Below are 18282 nucleotides of genomic sequence, written 5' to 3'. Positions count from 1 at the left end.
CCCTCCGCCTGCCGCGGGCACGTCAGGAAAAGTCTTAAAGGGGCGATGGCCGCGGAAGGGCCTTAACGGGACGGGTGGGGGGGGGACACGGCGACACCAGGCAGCGCCGCCGCCGTGGGGTCCCCCCGGTACCCAAACCTGCGGCCGGGCCGCCCCCGGGCGCAGCGGAAGCGGCGTTGGCTGGGCGGGGGCGAGCGGAGCGCGAGGCCGGCCGGGAGCTTCCGCCGGAGGGAGGAGGGAGAAGGAGGAGGAGGAGGAGGAGGAGGAGGAGGAGGAGGAGGAGGAGGAGGAGGAGGAGCGGCGCCTCGTGGGGGGGGGGGGGCGGTGGCAGCGCGGGGCTCGCGCCCGGTGCCGCTGCCTCAGCTCCGGGCCCGCCGCGCCGTGAGGCAGCGCCCGGCCCTTCTCGGCCCTGCCCGGTGAAGCCGTCCGCCGCCAGCGGGTGCTCGCTGCCCTCCTCCCGACACGAAGCGAGCTGCGGAAGCCGGGACAGCCGCTGAGGTGCTGCGTTACCCGTCCGTGCCCGCCGGTGAGGAGCGTTCCGGGAAGGGTCCCGGCTTTCTGCCGGCCGTGCGTCCCGCTCGCTGTGTGGTAACGCTGCCTTTGAGGAGCAGCTCGTGCTCCCCTCGGCTCGTTTGGCGTTCAGATTCTTTGCGGTCACAGGGATTTAACCTTCGTCATCCCCAAATTTAACAGCAGGCGAACGGAACTTTTTTCGCTTTCGTAGGAGTTGCTGCTGCGAACATTCGCTTTCCAGGACTTTGTCCTGAGATCAGTTAATATTTATGTGCAACGATTAATTAGGGATCTTGACTAATTATATGTGAATTAGCACAGACTTGACAGTGTGTTTTGTGTCCAGAGTTAGCGTTTGTGGTGATAAACTGTAGCGGCTAGAGCAGTAGGATTCTCAGCGGAAGGTGTTCTGCAAATATAAATTTATAAAGCTATATAAAATATAAATATATAAATACAAATATAAACCTATACAGATTTTTTAAAATTATAATTATTTTAAAATCAGTTCTGCTTTGCGGTGCAGTCATTGCTTTGGTGATGAAAGAAATGTCAGTGATGGTCTCTAAAATTCCTAGCACTGAGAACTACTAACGATAGTTTAAGAAAATGCACGTGCTGTATTCCTTGAGCTGGAATACATGTGACCAAGGAGGAAAAATGCTTGATTTCATTTCACAGCTGAGTTTTGGTTTTCCTTTTCACTGCTGCACTATGTGGAGCACGTCTGTAGTTGAAAATTCCTAATCTGCTTCATTTTTAAGGACAGTAAGGTATCCTACTGTATATTTGTATTATAAGAACTGTTGTCTTGTACCAACGAAGGTGATGTGCAAAAGGGAAAGGATAAGAATTTGAAGAGATTTTTTTTTTCCCCTTAGATGTGAGAAATAATGACGAGAGGTCCTCTAAAGCTGGCTAGATGTGTGAGCAGATGCGAGAAAGCAAAGGACAAAGAGGGGTGGAAGCCATCCAAAGAAAAGAGTAGAGCAGACAAATGAGATTATGGTTTTGATGAAATAAAACACCCTGTGTTAGGGTGGAACTGCACTATGTTGTGCCTGGTCCCATGCTTAGACAGAGTGGCAGCTAGTGGTGATGCCTTCCAATGTGATGTGGTCTAAGACTTGTTCTGAATGGTCTGCTGTGAAATGCAGCAGGATTTATCTACCCTTTAGTAAGGAGTCAGTTGGGAAAAGAAAACCTAGCAAAAAGCAATGCAGAAGGTGGTCTGTGAATAAACCTTTCCATCATGGAAAGTTATGAATTTTATCATTATATGATAGTTTAAAGTTCAACACATCAGCCTACTGATTTCCAAAATGAATGAGTTGTCATATTCCTCATCTCATTTCATGTGTTTTATTCAGGTCCTTATCTTCTCTTCTGCTTTGTGGTGGTCTGACAGTGTGTCTACATACGAATTTTGAGGTTAAGGAATCTGTGTGTTACTCTTACTATAGTGATGCATGCATTATGACCATGTCAGCAAAATAAAGAGAACAAAACTTAGTTACTTAAGTTTTCAACCTATGAACCTGAAGTGACAGAAATCAACTGGAGCATCTGTTAATCTGGAGGAAATCATAACACATACAGGTTGCATGAGAACTGCTTGTAGTCTCACTGAATTCTTAGCGAGTCAGAGGCTATCATGCAGCAGTTGTAAAGTCGTGCTGGTACGTGAGTAAATAAATTATCTTGCCTATATTACAAGCAGATAAACTTTATGGCTCTTCTTACTGTACAGGGGGATGTTATGCAGTGTACTGTGGCACGTAATTTGGGGTAGAGAAAGACGTGGGTGTGTGAGGAAGAGGCAGAGACAATGAGTTTCATTAACATGTAACATTAATAAATACTACAAGCAGTTAATAGATAACGTTAATAAATACGATAAGCAGTGCAGACTCTTGGATTACAATGGCAACAATATACAACTGTGCACACCTGATGCTCAAATTCTGTCTTATACAGGGCCCATTATTCAGGCTTTATATGAATTCACCTTATACAAGACTTTAAAGCAATTGGATAAAGCTAAATTGCCTCTTAAGTCATCTGTAGAAAATGACACAGATAGGGAATCTTTTGTGCTTCAGGCACATGGAAGTGGTTTGTTGTGGAAACGTACTATTTAAAGTGGAAGTACGGCATGGCTTTTGTGAGCTCTCATCTGTGTACCTTCATTAAATCTGAATGCTGCAAATGCCGGAAGTGTTAGCTTGAGTTGGAAAAAAAATGTGCAGAGACTGATGAAAGAAAAATCCATTCAGGCTGTAGAGAAAGTGCCTTGTGTCAGGCTGTTGCGAGAGGACATTGCCCACTGCCCTAATCATCTGTTGTTTTCCTTTTTCCCTAAGCTAAAAGCAATATTGTCGTAGATGGACCTTGGATTTGAGCCAGCATTTGGCTATTCTTAGGATGTATCTGTATTTTGCTCTCCCTTCTATATTTCAGTCAGACATTTTCATCATGTTCTGCCTATGCAACTGGGTACGCAGTGATTAGATTCTGCATACAAAATTCAGCTTAGGTCCCTGTCTATGCAGATTGGCCTGCCCAGGGAGGTAGTGGAGTCACGGCCCCTTGCAGTGTTCAAGAAGCACCTGGATGAGGTGCTGAGAGATAAAATGTAGTAGCTTAGTGAGTAGTATTGGTGACAGGAGGACGGTTGGACTAGATGATCTTACAGGTCCTTTCCAAACCTGTGTTTCTATGATTCTTCCAGGAAAGGACTGCTCTGTTCTTTGAGTTTGGAGTCAGCAAAGGAGGGAACAGGATTAGGAGAGTGCAACGAAACATTTTCAATGTAAGGATTTGTTGTTGTAAATGAGGAACATATGTTTATTTGAGTGGTCAGATTTGTATGAATGCAGTTACACCAGGGAGGTACGGGGCAGAATGAATGTGCTGCGCTTCCAGTTTAGCCAGAAGACCCACAGAAGGGAATAAAAACTCATGGGTCAGTAAAGGAGGGCTAAATTAGAGGTTAGCATATGCAAGTGTCTAGACAGCAAATACAGACATACTGCAAAAGTCAGTCTGTCAGGGAGTGGAGAGTCTAAATTAAAAAGCCATTTCAAAGGCATGTTGCCTGGATGGGGTAATCATGTGCTCAGACTTCTTCAGTACACAAGCATAAGCTGAGTGAGGGAAGAGATCAAAAAAGGACAAAGATTGACACACATTCTGTAACAGCTTAGACTGGAATGGAACTTGATAATTTAAAAATAGCTGTTTGTTCACACTTGTGTTTCCCAGCAGTGGGCACAGTCACATCTGTTTTTTTACTATCCATCCTGTAATATTGGAATGCTTTGGAGAAATATTACTTGCATATTGCTGATTTAGAGACACTGTTATACAGACCTCCCAGACTGAGTTCATTTTTGCTTTCAGCCATGCAAATTGGTTGTCAAAAATCCTAGCTCTACTCCAGTAGAATACCTGGAGCTTGCTTGTTCCATGTCATATGGAATTCTTTCAGGGCACTGTTGAGAGACCTTCCATAGCAGAACACTGGTAGGATCAGCAGAAACAGAGGAGCTGACTCAAATCCCAGAGTATCTGCTTCTTCACAGAGCCAGAGGGCTTGCTGTGAGCTGATTGCTTCAAACTATGTTTTTATGCCCTTTAGGTGTATTGTTTCCACAGGAGTGTAGCGTTTTGCATCATAATAGTTTGGGGGAAGTTTTTGGAATCTATCCACTTGCAGTGTAAGGTTCTGCAGCATGACCAAAGTTTTCATCCTTCCTGAAGGACATAGGATTGATACTTACTGTGATATACTAGACTGTTCCAGTGTACTTTTTCTTCCATGGTGAACTCCCACTACATAGATCCCTTTCTTGCAGCTAATCTAAAAGGGTTGAGAACAATAGGATGTATTCACACAGCATTTTGCAGGTAGACATTGGTTTTGGTGGTTGTTCTTCCAGACAACTAGAAGCTATATGATTAGTGGTTTGTAGTGCTTAGCTTGTGCTATTATACCTTACCTTGTATGTTGGCTTTGATAAATGGACAAAGAGAGCTTGCATCTGAAAGCTGCAAAACACCCGTGTGTGTGTGTATTTGTCTGTGTGTTTATTACCCCTTCCAGGGAAGGATTTCTCTTCCTTGTAGTAAGAGGTCTCAACTGTTTTGCCCATCGCAGAGTGTTTGAAACAAGGGGCTCTGAACTGGTCCTGACACAAAGTAGTTTGTTTATTAGGCTCTATCAAAGTCGCCAAGATAAAGAACATGAATTAGATCAGGTATGCATCAGTGGAAGGAGCCAGTCCCAGGTGATCCCATGCACTGCCGTGTATGCTGCTGAACTCAAGTGCCTACTGAGTTGTTGTGTAGCATCAGATGCATGGATTGCTGTGGCCAGACCCATGTTTGTCAAGACAGATTAGGAACTCTTCAAAATAAGTAAATGATGTCAGCACCTGTAGATGTTGGGTATTTTGTATTGGCAAGTCTAGAAGTGCTTGGTCTTTTAAAGTCTTCATAACTGCTTGCTAGACTTGGGTGAGATTGAAAAGAGTGGTAGTACTCAGTTCTTTGCTTTCTCTGTGCCTTTCCCATGGTTTGCTTTATCATTTTTATTAATGGCAACACCACAGTCAACTCTTTTGATAAAATTTTTTATGTGCAGAGAGTCACTAATTGGCATGGTTTGTGTTCTCTACAAAATAAACTGTAAGTAAAACTGTCAGCCTAGAAGGATAGCTTACCATTAAAAACAAAACCTGTGGAAGCTTGGGCTCCCTTATCTATCTATTTATGAAACTTCTGAAAGCAGGGGAGGGATATTTCAGATTTTTACATGAGCTGAGAGCGGAGCAGTGTAAGAGTAGGCCTGGTTTTGATGAGCCAGGGAGGTAAGAGCAGACTGAGCAGGAAGGCAAGTGTGGGGTAAAGATCAGCTGGTTCTCATTCTGAACCAGTGATTTCAGTTTAAAAACTATATATAGAAAAATGGTATTTGGAAGCAGTGTGAAGTGTATCATTGTAGAAATTAATAGTTCAGTAACTTGACTCCCGAACACTGTAAAGCTAATTTTATTTGTATTTGAGATTCTGCCTAAAAAGCTCATGGGGAAGAGGACACAACAGTCCACTGTCCAGTTTTATTTTGAGATGTGTTATGTATTTGCACTACTGATCCTTTACTATGGACATCCCCATCAAAGTGAGACTGTGCTACTGGATTTGGCTCTGTTTTTTTGATCATGTCAAAATCTGACATAAATTTTCAATATCTATTTATGACCAACAGTAGTAATTCCAGAGGCTAAAGCTTACCTCCATAAGTACATTTTTTGTGTGTATCAATAAAACACTGATTTTCTGAGAAGCTGAGCAGTCCAGGACTTAATGATAAAGATTAAGCAAAACCTATGAATTTCAGCTCCTTACTTATGTCTGCACTTGGAATTAAATAACTGATATTTAAAATACTTATTTGGAAATAATTTTAAATGCTGGTATCTCTAGCCCCCTGTCTCTACTCAAGGTCATGTATATGTGACTTAAATAATTTTTATGTAGAGAAAAAACTAAGGCCATTCCTTCCAAATCAGGTTGCATTAAAACATTTCAAATCGGACATCTAAAAAATGGAGGCATGAGAATAGCTTTTCACTCTTAAACATTTTTGTCATTAATGTGTACATACGCATGCACTGTGCCTATATAGGACAGATCTGGTGTTGTAGAGCAAATACATAACAGGAGTTTTTAGCACAACTTTGATTTTTCCCTACTGAAACTAGTTAAATTATAAGCATCATCTTCTGTGGTCCAGCAGTGGTACTGGCAAGTCCAGGAATTGCTGTAGTCTTGAGACTACACTCATCCATAGGGTCACTACAAGTTCAGTAGTTACAACTTCTTGGAAATGTTTTCTTTCCAGGCTCTGCTTAGTCTCTTCATCTGCTAAGGGCAGAGCAGCTCGTCACCGGTGAGTCAGTAGAGCCTGCTGCATTTTGTGTGACAGATGTGTCCAATTTGCTGGACAGGGAGTAGAGAATTGGTAGTAGCAGTGGTGGAGGTAGCCTTAGTATAGAAGCTCATCCTGTTCCTGGATGATTATATGTTTTCTTATCCCTTCATCTCCCCTGCTTCTTCCTTTGCTGTTCCTGTGTGCTCACAAACACAGGAAGAATAATTTTCTTTCTAATTTAGCAACTGGGAATCCTATCCCAGATAAACCTTAACGTTTCCAGGAAGACATAGGTACTTCTTAAACATAATGAGTTCATCTTTATTTTCTCCTTCAATAATTGGCACTTTCCATTCTAATCAACCAACACCCACTAACTATGTAAGCCACATGATCTTTTCAGTTAATACAAATCGTCATTTCCAGTCCAATAGACTCAGTTAATTGTGCAAACCTGCAACACACCCATAAAGCGCTTATCTAGTTTATTATGCAATGATGAATCATGAAGGAAATGTGGAGTGCAATTAAATACAGTGATGCAAAGATAGCAGTATGAAGCTAAAATCAAAGAATAAATGATAATCATCTGTACTAAATGTTTGTTTTTGCATCTTGTTTTCAGAAAGTACCTAAATAAGTTACCTGGCTGCGCACACATGCCTGGCATGTTTCGACAAGTTAAAAAATGACCTGTAAACTTGTTAAAATATGCTGAACCAAATCTGCTGTCAATTTTTTTTTTGTTAGTGAAACAAAGTTATATGACTCAATCTCAGAATTGGCACACAAGCTTTTTCTAATTCTGGTGTGATCTGCCCATTTTTCTGGTCTTCCTGGAAGCAGTAGTTTCAAAATAAGGCTTTCATAAAGGTTGTGTTGTGATATGACTTCTAGTAAAACAGGTCTCATCTCCAAGTTTCTGTAGTAGCCCCTGACTCTAGCAGGAAAATGTGATATCTATATATTGATGGAGAACTTTGGGATTTTGCAGACAGCTTTTTCTGCTGATGGGTTAATGATTTATCTTACATGCTCTTCTTATAACTTTGAAAATAAACATTACATACACAAATGCATACATGCAGAGGTGTGTGTGCACAGTACTCTGTAGGTGTGCAGAGGTATGTGTGCAAGTATTTTTATACTTGCCCAAGTTGCTCACTGTTTATAAGAATGTTTGCTTATTTGCTTGTCTTCAATACATACCAAACACCAGTGATAACCTTTGGCGCAGTCATGCTAAACACATTAATAATTGTTTTCCTTGTCTATCAAAATTGTATTGTATTCCAGTGCAGTAATTAATAGCAGTTCAACTGCATTCTCTCTTGATGTCAGCTGACTGGATCACAAGTGACAGCCCATATTTCAATGGAAAACGAAGCTAATCCAGAATTTTGTGTAATGAAAGTAACGTCCAGTCAGGATTTGTGTGTGTGCAGGTGTGAATGTATGAGGCAATGTACAAACTGAAGTTTTGAATTTAAATCTTCTGTTTGGCTGTGGATCAAACTAAAGCTGAGAGATTTGTATGTGGGAGTAAAAGCAACATGAGATATGCCCTAATGGGTCAGACTAAAAGCTGATTTAGGCTAGTAGTCAAATGCCTATGGTAGCAGTAGGAAAGGCTACTCTGCGGAAAGCTTGCAAGCCCACACACTTCTTGTGGTCCAATCCTCTTGCATTCCCACAGAAGCCACAGCTGTTGTAATGAACTTACATCTCTCTCTGGTCCTATATTTTCTGGTTACAGATCTGTTTTCCAAAAATTTATCTGGTCCCATTTTGAACTTGCTGAGCATAGCTGCCTCCACAGCCACTGCTGCTAGAAAGCTCTGGAAGTTCCGTGATCAGTATGCAAAGTGTTTTCTTTTATCTGCTTTAACCCAGTTTGATGTTGATTTCCACAAAAGCCCCCACTCTTAAAATTACACGGTCTGTCAAGTAACCCTATGTGGTGAGGGTTGCACATTCAGCTTGTTTGCTGCCTTTTTTGTTTTTGGTTTTTAACCTGGATCATAATCCTTCCAGTCTCCTGCACCCATCTTCCCTCCGGATCGGAATCCCAGCATCTCTGTTCTGCTCTTCAGTCTCTCCACATAAGCCTCTCTTTTTTCATTGTAGTTACCTTTCTCTCTGCATCACCCTTGGTGCTTGTGGGACTCAGATGCAAGCTTCTGAAGGCTTTACTTTGCTGCACCCTGTCTGGTTTGCCATACCCTTCTACTTCTTGTTGGCTATTTTTCATAGCTGCTCCAATTAGAGCTGATGATTTTGGAGAGGCGTCATGGAAGTTTAATTGATTGACTTTTTTATTCAACTCCTTCAAGCAGTTTTAGCAGAAAAAGAGATCGTTGAGGAAGAGAAGTGTATTGTGTGCCTGTGCTAGAAGGAGCATCCAGCTAATTTACTTTGAAGTATTTTTCCCCCCCCTAAGTAGCTTAGGATGCTGTTTCATCTGCTGGGGTGGGGAGGGTACCACCAGTATTTGAGTGCTAAGCAGGAACTTGGCTAGCAGATTTCAGTGTTCAGCAGGGCAGCTGTTATCAGGCTTTTAAATTTGATTTCCAGCCATTTTTCTGGTATTCGTTGAAGGATATGCTTTATGGTTTTAGGCTTGGAGGTTCTTAAATTAGCCTATAGCATGAGCTGGTTACTTGAGTTGAGCTACAGGTTATTTTATAACAAAGAAGGCAGTGAAAGTGCTCCTTTGGGGCAGGATGAGCTCACAGTAACTCTGAAAGGTTCATCCGGAATACCCTTTTGCCTCAGCATCAAAGGAAGGAGGAAGAGGGCCTGGAGCAGGTAGCTGACCGTAAGTCTATTATAATCTGTGACGTGTCACTAGAATTTACTAGTGAACCCATAATGGATGATGGACAGAAGTTGAAGGTTTGCTCTGCTCCATTTCTACCGTGTTCTCTTTTTGTATTTGCTAATGGTCTCTATTAGAGACAGTACAGAAGACTAGAGTTGAGTAAAACACTATGTATTATGTAAAACAAATTGTTTTTGATGTAAAACAAATTTTACAGTAATACATTAGAACACATTGCCAGGTGAGGATAAAATGGTTCTTGTGTAGGCTGACCCACAACAGGGCACTCAAGGATAAGGGTACTGGTGAATGTCGCAGCAACAGTGCCTTTTCTACCAGTTTGCTTGCTGTGGAATTGTTTTTAATGCCCTTCAATAAACGCTTTGAACTTGCCATGGGTAGTAGGATAAATAAAACTCAGCCTAGAGAAGATAAATGTACATAAGCGTTACCTTTTCCTCTTTGAGGTGCATGGCTACCCAAAGTTGTGATCTGTTTCTGTGAGGCTGATTGGTCTGCAATTCATTTCAGTGCCTGGGCCAGACTAGATAGCAGGGCTTGGTATTCTGCCTGAAAACTCCTGATTCTCTGAGTCTGTGACTCTCTAGGGACTTTTTGCTACATGGAATTTTAAGATGCCACTTTGCTTTTTCAGAGATGTAGATGCCTAAGAATATTCTATGCGATACAAGGTATGTTAAGTATTTTTAATCACTTGAATTTACAGTTTCTGGTGATTTACCTAAACTGTACTATCGTGAGAGAAGCTGGAGCAGCTTGCTTGTACATCAGGTTATGGTAGCTGGTGTTTATTTTGTAAAGAAGATATCAGCAGTGTTATTTGGCAAGCGAGTGAACAGGAAGAAATGTCATGAGAGTCATTATTACTTGGTGTCAAAGCGAAAGGATTGGCTTGATAACTTGTCCTGATAACTGAGTAACCGTGAGTCACCCGATGTACAACTTGACAGCTGGAAGTCAGATTTAAGGTAGCTGTGATATCCCAGTCTGTAATCTTTTTTGTTTGCTTTTTGTTTGTTGATTTTTCTTTCCCCTTGGATGGGGGCAGGGAAGCAGTCTGTCAGCATTTTCCGTATGTTACTATAAATTCACCTGGAGTTCCTTCAGGGGCAACTTGCGCAACTGGGCTGCATTTCTCATTTGCCTGAAGTTCTTTGGAGATTGGCACGTGCCATGAGAGTCGTGATAGCATTGCTTCATGGAAGTTGTGGCTTCATCTACAGTACTCTGTCAAGAATCTGCAGGGCAGGATCTGAAACCGAGCTCGTTGCCAGTTCAAAATATCTTGTGAGAGATATGTGTGATGCTCAGAGGAATGCTGCAGAAGAGAGGAAGGCAGACACTCCAGTGCTGCTTTTGAATGCAGAGTGGAAAAGACCTGGGCCTCCTACAGGTATTTCAAGCAAAAAGGTGGCATGGGATCTTCCTCTGCAGGGACTAGCAGGCATTCTTAGGTCAGAGAGAATTTAGAGAATAAATTGAGGAGAGAATGAGAGCAAGAAATCCCAGGAAGGTTTTTAAGCAAATAACAAGGTGTTTTAAGTGTAGGGGGTGTTGTAGTGAAGATGAGAAGTCAAGGTTAGGGAATGTCAAGAAAGGAATAAGGGAACAAGTAGGAGTTGGATGAGAGCAGGGGTATGATAAGTGAGTATACCATTGTGAAAGTTAGGAAACAAAATTAGGAAACTACCAGAGCAGGAGAAGAAAAGTTTCTGTGGTTGAAAAGGCCATTTTGTCATCTGCAACTAGATATAAGGGGAAACTTCCTCACAGTCCATCACTGGAACAGGTTCCTCAGAGAGGCTGTGCAATCTCCATCCCTGAAGGATTTCAATACCAGACTGAATCAAGCCCTGAGTTACCTGGTCTGACCTCATGGCTGATGATCCTCCCTGGAGAAGGAGGTTGGATGGGATGTCCTGAGGGCCCTCTCACTCTAAATTGTCAAATGATCCAGTTCATGCTAAAACCAGGAAAACAGAAAGCTTTACGAATGTCTTTGTCCAGCTGACATGAATTACGTGTGCTGGGGGGAGTCCTGTGGATTTCTTTCTAGGGAAAGCAGGAAAAAAAAAAAAAGGACATTGCTCACTTGGCTGTTCTTTGAGTTGAAGCAGGAGGGTGGAACAGAACAAGCAGTTGGCCAAAGGTGAGGGTGCTGCTGAGCCCCTCCCTGAGAAATGCTGGAGGCGCTTGGTGCAGCAGCCTCTGGCCCTAAGGACGGCAAGGAAGACTGAATGCTTGCAAGACACAGCCTAGCATCTGACTTAGAGCTTGGCATCCATTGTACTGTTTGTGGTTGCTGTGGAACATTGCATGAGGTGTGCTCAACTGGAAAGAGAAATAAAACGCCGTATATGAAGTGTTCTTTGTTGCTAAGATGCCAACGTATCTGCAATTCATTCTGGCAATATGGGAGGGAAAAGGTTAAGCAAAGGTACTGGATATAGTGTCACAGTTACTGCCTCACCTGGGCCTCTGGCCAACAAAGCCAGTATTTCAGGTGGGACAGGATTCAGGAGAGGCTAGGCCTCCTCTTAAGTGCATTAGATCTGCTGGTTGCTGTCTCTGAAGAAACGAGACTGGAAAACGAGAGAAAGGCTGTGTTTGTATTACTTTCAGTGATGCTTTCCTGTAGAAACGGGGAAAATGCAACTGTGCTTCATCTGTGTGTAATGAGCAATGAAGATCAAGCCACGTGCTTTCTTTGAGGCTGCTAGTCTTGGCATAGATGCGTCCCAGGGCACCTTCCGAGGATTCGCACTGGAGCTGCCATCTGTATCAAAGGAGATGGTTCACAAGTGCTTTGTGTTGACAGCAGTGCTGAGCTGCCTGCCCACAGGCTTTCCCCAAGGATGACTCCAGCCCCAGGAAGACTACGTGACTAGTAATTTATTTGATTTGGCTAGGCTCTTGCTGTACTGCGTGTTTAAAACAGTAGTCACCATTTCAGCTAGTCAGGAGATTTTCTAGTGAAATTTGATTCAGAACAGGTAAGCCCTTATGGATAGGATGGGGCAGATGAGTCAACTTACTGAGCCATATTCAACCCCACTTGCATCTTATCTGCAGAGGCTGTTGTCTAAAGCCCCAATTAGAGAATTTCTTAAGTATTGATCAATTCCACCTACTAATCCTGGCTTCCTGGCTGTCCCCTCATGGTCACCTGCTTTGTTCTTGCCAAAGGATTAATTTTCTCCAGTTGTAAGACTCACAACTCATTTGCCAAGGTTATGAAGATGTGGGAACTGGACCTTTAAGGCTGTGGCATAAGTCTGTTGGCAGTGATTTCTCCATAGCAAAGAGGGATTGTAGCCAAGAGGACCGCTTAGAATGCAGTGGGTGTTGTTGACCTTCTTGGCTCAAAGTGACGGGGAATTGCACAAGGGGAACTTGATAGCCAGGTTAGCTCTTTCTCTGTAAGGAAAGCTCGTATCTGCATGTAGAATATATATATATATATATATATATGTATGTATTTACATTCTGCTTTAAGGATGCTGGTACTGACAATTCATTTAGGCAAGACAGAATTAAATGGATTATTTTTTTTTCTGCTCCAGAGGGTCTGTTCCTTTATTGCCAATGGAGAGACTACCTTTCTGTGCTTATGGAATGGCTAACGTTATTCATCATGGTGCTGTTAGGAAAGTAGCATGGATATTTGCCTTGAGCTCAGCATACAACCTCTGGAGTTGTCACAACAGGCACCTCAAGTTTGATTTGCAGCTTCCCCTTGCTGTGACAAATGTGAAATGCAGGAATACTGTCCTCACCTTGTGGCCTCTTTTATAGTAAGTCTTTCACAGAACTAGTAAGGCAATTTCCACAGCTCCAGCCTCTACTCATCTAACCTAGATGCTTTAATGTCTGTACCGGGTGATACCAGAAACTGTGTGGTGCTGGCCATGCTGTACATGATTTTTGTTAATCAGAGGAGAAGGAAAAAGCCTTTTGTGACTGATTGCTCTGCGTAGAATGCTGAGAGGGAAAGCTGTAATCCTCACTTTACTTCCAGTGGTTCTGAGGACAAACCATTTCTGTATCTTAATGACCAAAGAGACTAAGGGAAGGGAGAAATTCTGTAAGGAATAGTCAGCGGGATTAATGTATCATATGTTGTTTTGTCACAAAATGGAAAGGAAAGGTGTGTTTTTTAATATCTGCCTTCTCCAGCTCTTTCTAAAAAACACGTGGGGCCATAAAAGATAAGCAGTACAAAGGGTCTGAGCTGATTTTCACAAAGTGAAAACACTGTGAAGCTAACTAATTGCATCCTTAAGGATAGAAATAACTGAAGTCCACAAAGCTGTCGAGGAGGAAGGGAAATAGGTGTACACAAATGCAAAGCAAAAATTGGAGGTCTCTGGAGTTGGAGAGCCTGGAGTTCTTTGAGGCTCCACCTCTTGTGTGGGAGGTGATATGGATATAGTCCTGCGTGTACTGATCAGAGGAGAATTCATTGCTCAGCTGTGTGCTATTTTCCCTTGTTATTCCTGCTCCCATCACTCTGTACCGAATACCAGACATCAGCACTGCAGAAACTGCAGCTTCACCTAGGTGACTCAGAGTATTGGGAACCAGCCAGATGTCACTGCCTGTCTGCAAAAAGCTACGAAGTGAGGGTATTTTATTCAGCAGTATAGCAAGCTGCTTGCTGGAGGTCTGAGTTTTATAGCCATCAATATTAATTCTTTGTTTATTGAAGCTTACTCACCCTACCGTAGAGACTAGAGAGGCTTTAACTCAACCTGTGGGAAACAAATTGATTGACATGTGCCCTTGACAAATATCCAGATGTTTTGAGTAGGCCTGGTGTTAATATATAGTGCTACCTGCTTGATGGAGAGGCTTTCAGACAGCAGGTTTGGAAGTTTGCTTTTTGACAGGATGACTAACAAAGCCAGTAGAGACTGCATAATTGGAAAAGTGATATTTGTAATTTGGTGGATTTAATGAGGGATTGGGAATGAATTCTGTTGATGCAAAACACTTACAGGAAGCATAAGACCAGGCTGCTTAATACATAGGATGCTATATTTGTCTTCAGGTGGAGGATAGCTGGATAAAGATCCAATGCAGAAATGCATCTGGTGTAGCAAATAGGTGTGTGTAAACATGGAGGAGTGCAGATCATGGAACTGTAATCGATTAAGGTGTGCTTGGATGAGTCATTGACTAGTAGGGATGTAGCCAAAATCAGAATCACAGCTGTGTTTACACTGTGTGCCCAGTTTGGGAAACATGGGCCTGTAGTGGAAGAAAACAAGGGGTGTTACACAGAGGTGTAAGAGATTCCAAGTCTCTTCTGTTCATGATTCACCAAGGCACTGGCACCTTGCACTTGCTGCACCCTGACTAATGCAGGGGCTATTCCCAAGTGTTCAAAGAATATTGGAGGTTACTAGTTCAGAATTTTTATGTATTACATCATTTTATTGCAGTGACTGACTCATCAGGTCAGTTCATTTAGCAAGTAAGCATCAGTAAGTGAGGGAACAGTAACAACATATACTTGCATTGACTCAGCTGAGACTACGCTTTGCTGCCTGCTGTAATTACTTGATAAGGTTCATCTCCTTTCCCAGAGGCAGAGAGAGGACAGCAGTACCTGCAGGCAGGCTATGAGCCTTAAACAGAAAAATGGCATGTGTGGGGAGGTTTTATTTTGTGGATTAAAAAAACAAACAGCCCAAGTATTTACTTAATCTCGTTTTATTATGACTTTGTGTACAGGAAGCAGTATTTATTACTTGTAAAGCAATATCCTGTGGGGTGAATGCCAGAGGGAAAAGGCCAACCTGGAAAAATCAGTCTTTAGGTGTAACACACTCTGAGGCACATCTGTTCCTTAAATAGCTCAGGTTTTGAGTACACTATAGGCGTAGCATTGCCCAACAAAACCAAATAGCTAGGGAAAAATGTCATTAGGACAATCTTTCATGAGTCTGTCAGTCACAAGCATCAGGAACAGAGCATTTCAATGAGCTGTGAAAATGTCTTGAAGTCTTCAACTAAAGCCTTTCCTTGACAATTGAGAACTTTCTCCAAGTCCAGCATGTTGATTTATTTATTGATTTTTGTAGTTTCTTCCCCTTTGTGAATTGTGTGAATTCACATGTGGAAACTGTTCTGATTATGAATAATAAATTTTATCTTTTTTTGTTGTTCAAGACTGTCAGGAACTGTGAGGAACCATAGGGAAGTATGGTAATTGTTTGGGATGTAGAGATTTCAGTGAGAGTAAGCAAGCACAAATCATGATTAGAAAGGGAATGGTGCAGAGATGTTTGCACAGTGGAGATCAGATGCTATGTCCAGATTAAGGAGGAGACATTTCAAGATCCTGCTTCTCCAGTCATCCAAGTCAGATACCTGAAATAGTGTGCTCTGTCTACCTGCTGACTTGCATATTCCTCTTCTGTCTGTAGAAATGAAGCAGGAATAGAAAATTAATGGCTAGCACATGCCCAGCTCATACTAAAGCATAGGGCTGGAGCAGGCACCCATTAAGACTTAGCCTAACTGCTGAAGATTTTGCTCCACCTGTTTAAAATAAGGTCCTTTAGGCTATCTTGTAGTCAGGACAGGAAGGAAGTTTTAAAAAGAGATTAATGGTTGTGAAAAAAAGACTTGTGCGTGTTATGTCTCTTGTATCCTTGCTTTAAATGCCCACATGTGTATGTGGGAGAAGAGAATTCATAGTTTACTGTCATTATGATCGGGGTATGGCATAGTTGTACAGGAAACAATCTGTGGCCTGTTCAATTGTTTGCAGTGTTGGTTTTTAGCATGAGAATGCTTGAATTATCTGCTTCTTACTTAAGGGAACCATTTTTTTTTTTTTTCTTCCATCAGCTACGTGATTGAAAGGCTAGTGGAGGGGAGTATTAGTAATTTCCTTTCAGCAAAGGATGGCCCAGTAGATCAAGTGACCATTAAACACCCATTCTGCTTGAAGAGCAGCAGGAAAAGTTAAGAGTCTGGCTCTGGTATCCTTCATTCTGAATTTACTTTGGAATATGGTTTATTGGAGAGGAGCAGCTCCGAGTCTAGCCGGACACAAAAATTGACACAACAGTGGGCATTGTTGCCTCCACACTGTGATATTTGAAGACAAATATTTCTTGCTTTAAAGCAAGAAAAAGGCACAAGCTAAAGTTGAAGCATTTTCCTAACTATTTTATGTTATACTTTTATTCCTAGTGCAGGAAGTGCCTAAGGGATAGACAAACTTTTGCCTGGAATTTCTCTTTGCTTGTCTTATGGTCAATTTAAAATGCAGTGGTAAATGATTGCTCAAAAAGTTTTTTTAAGGAGGCAAGATTAATAAGAAATGACTTTGAACTCTACATAGATAGTTGAGAGTCAGCTTCTGAGTCTCCATGTAATTCCTAATTCAGTGAAACTACTGTGTTGTTTTTTTTTTTGGTAATGTTGGATTTTATTTTAAGGAGTAAACAACCGTTATTAGTGGATAGAGTCCAAAAACTTTAATCTGAGGCTGTAGTTAGAGAGTACAGCTCCTGTACATCTGAGCTAGATTAAAAATTCAGTGCATCCCCTACCCTGTACTGTCCTGCATATCGTGCAAACATGTTATTGTGCCATGGCTGTGACTTAGTGAGCAGGTCGAACTGTTGTGCCTGTGTGCACAGACGAAAAGCAGTGATATGGTGGAATGTGTGTTGTTGTGGACCGCTTCTATGTTCTTGCACTTTTTTCCTTTGAATTTCTGCAGGTGATCTGATGCTGCTTACCACGCTTTTGTATGGCAGCAGATAGGCAGTGTAGAGTGAAACACTGTGTGCCTTCCAAAAGTAAACGTGAGAGCAGTGTGGGTGAGTAGGCTCTGTCCTAGTCTTGACTGCAAGTGCTGCAGATCCATCTGGGAATGAATCCAAGCCAGTCTTGGTCTCTAGCACCACACAGTGGTGCACAGGACTCAGTGTGTTGGAGCTACCTTAAGCTGTCTCTTTCCTGGTCATTCATTTGAACCTAATGCTCTGGGCTACTGGTTGCATACAAACCATAAATCCTGAGACAGCTTTCCTAGAAGCAGTTTCTTATCTGAGGAGCTGATTGACAAGATTCATTTATTTATTTATTTTTGTCATAACTTGTACTTTGACTCACATTGCATCTTCTCAGCTAATTTTGCCCTCAGCTGCAAACACGCCTGTGAGGGTACAAAGTTCCACTGGAAAGGTATTGCTAATCCCTTATATGTGGCTGCAATTGTAGCAGCTACCTTTTAAAACAGGCATTCTCTAGTTCATGCCAAAAAAAGTGTAACCAGATTTGGCTAACAGATTTTGTTAAATACCAGGTATTATCAAGAGGATCAGTTTACTGCCGTCACACTGTGGTTACTAAAGATGGTTGAAAATGTAGTGCTATGCATGAATTAGTGTAATAGGATGAACCTAGATCCCATAAATATAAGAATTTAGAGCACTATGTCCTTGTGCTGAGATTCACAAACATGTTTTTACAATCTGAAAGTTTATTCAAGAGTAGTTTTACTATGATTTGGTCATGCCAGGGGCCACATCATCCTCTTGATGGGTTATGACAGATAAAGCTTCCCTTCCTGCTGATAAGAAATAATCCCCATATAAAAACTAATAGAGAGTCTGTTTTATAGTTGTGCCCAAGTCCATCTAGTCTCTTCTGGGAATGCATGAGTAATGAAGTGAATTTCTCAGCACGTAGCATATTTGTGACTGAGGAAGAGCCTTTTATTTCCAGATTACACCCACATATTGTCATGAACCATTTACTGTAAAGAAAAGGCATTAAGACGGAAGAGGAGTAAAGTTCTAGGAAATATGAAATTTGGCTTGCTTAGAATGTGCATTGCAGAAAATGACTACAGTGCATGTCTATGAATTATATGTTGTCTGGGTGATGTTCAATCTCATGGCAGTATTTAGCATCTACAAAGCAGGTTAACGCTATTGCTTTAGTCATGCTCAGGTAAGATCCTGAG

The 18282-nt window shown here is 41.9% G+C and overlaps 1 protein-coding gene across 3 annotated transcripts in view; it reads left to right on the top strand.

The window, feature by feature from the left end:
- The first annotated feature begins 339 nt into the window (after window positions 1-339).
- SLC45A1 (solute carrier family 45 member 1) overlaps window positions 340-18282 on the top strand; it is a 42326-nt gene continuing 24383 nt past the window's right edge. For all 3 annotated transcript variants that reach the window (XM_082777024.1, XM_082777023.1, XM_082777022.1), the window contains exon 1: window positions 340-526. The gene's annotated coding sequence lies outside the window, so the exon portion shown is untranslated. The remainder of the gene's footprint in view (window positions 527-18282) is intronic.

Source organism: Aythya marila (genome assembly GCF_965140915.1).
Source record: "Aythya marila genome assembly, chromosome: 21".
NCBI lineage: Eukaryota > Metazoa > Chordata > Aves > Anseriformes > Anatidae > Aythya > Aythya marila.
The sequence above is the reverse complement of the archived record's forward strand: the minus strand, read 5'-3'. Positions and strand labels throughout refer to the sequence as shown.